The sequence below is a fragment of the Aegilops tauschii genome, chromosome 5 (genome assembly GCF_002575655.3).
Source record: "Aegilops tauschii subsp. strangulata cultivar AL8/78 chromosome 5, Aet v6.0, whole genome shotgun sequence".
Classification (NCBI taxonomy): domain Eukaryota; kingdom Viridiplantae; phylum Streptophyta; class Magnoliopsida; order Poales; family Poaceae; genus Aegilops; species Aegilops tauschii.
The window spans coordinates 523,829,462-523,831,175 of record NC_053039.3 but is presented as its reverse complement, the minus strand read 5'-3'; positions in this window follow the sequence as shown (position 1 = coordinate 523,831,175).

Genomic DNA, 1,714 nt, shown 5'->3' with positions numbered 1-1,714 from the left:
TATCAGAGAAGTTTGCACTTATTAAGGATTATATTGATGGGTTGCCTTTTACTATTACACATGATGATTTTGATGAATATAATATGCATGTGCTTGCTGCTCCTACTTGCAATTATTATGAGAGAGGAACTATATCTCCACCTCTCTATGTTTCCAATACGATAAAATTGCAAGAAACTGTTTATACTATGCATTGGCCTTTACTATCTGTGCATGAATTGTTCTTTTATGACATGCCGATGCATAGGAAGAGAGTTAGACTTCGTTGTTGCATGATATATGTTACTTTGTTCTCACTACTAAATTACAAATCATTGTTAATTAAAATTGGCTTTGATATACCTTGGGATCCGGGTGGATCCCTTACTTGAGCACTATATGCCCAGCTAAATGGCTTTAAAGAAAGCGCTGCCAGGGAGACAACCCGGAAGTTTTAGAGAGTCATTTATTTCTGTTGAGTGCTTTTATATAGTTTAAAAACAAAAATAAATAAAGAGGGGAACCCAAAACTTTTTCAAAAAGAAAAGTGAAAGTGAGATAGACGAGCATTGTGAAGGTGGGGGGCATCCTTGAACTTTGTTCATGCCCATGGAAGCTTTGTGAATCTTAATTACAGACACTTTTCAACAAAAATAATTACCCCCTTGTACACTCCATTGTATTATAAAAATAATGTGCCACGGTTTTCCTTTAGGATCTTTACAATGCTTGTTGGTTTGTGCGGTGCAGGACAGAAACTTTGGCTGTAGTGCATGATTTTACATTTTTTACTGGAACGTCAAAAGGTTCTGAAACTTTTTGCACTGTCTTTCTATACAAATTGTGTATTTTTTCCTAATTTTGGCAGAATTTTTCAAGTATCATAAGTATGGTGAATGTTCATATTATTACAGACTGTTCTGTTTTAGACAGATTCTGTTTTTGATGCATAGTTTGCTTGTTTTGATGAAACTATCAAGTTATATCAGTGGATTAAGCCATGGAAAAGTTATACTACAGTATAAAAAATGCAAAAACAAAATATGAATTAGTTTGCAACAGTACTTAGAGTAGTGATTTGCTTTATTATACTAACGGATCTTACCGAGTTTTCTGTTGAAGTTTTGTGTGGATGAAGTGTTCGGTGATCGAGAAGATCTCGATGTGAGGAGAAGGAAGAGAGGCAAGAGCTCAAGCTTGGGGATGCCCAAGGCACCCCAAGTAAATATTCAAGGAGACTCAAGCGTCTAAGCTTGGGGATGCCCCGGAAGGCATCCCCTCTTTCTTCAACAAGTATCGGTATGTTTTCGGATTCGTTTCGTTCATGCGATATGTGCAATCTTGGAGCGTCTTTTGCACTTAGTTTTCACTTTTCTTTTATGCACCATACTGGTATGAGATAGTCCTTGGTTGATTTATAGAATGCTCTTTGCACTTCACTTATATCTTTTGAGTATGGCTTTATAGAATGCTTCATGTGTTTCACTTATATCATCTGAAGTTTGGATTGCCTGTTTCTCTTCACATAGAAAACCGCCATTTGTAGAATGCTCTTTTGCTTCACTTATATTTGTTAGAGCGTGGGCATATCTTTTGTAGAAAGAATTAAACTCTCTTGCTTCACTTATATCTATTTATAGAGATGACAGGAATTGGTCATTCACATGGTTAGTCATAAAATCCTACATAAAACTTGTAGATCACTGAATATGATATGTTTGATTCCTTGCAATAG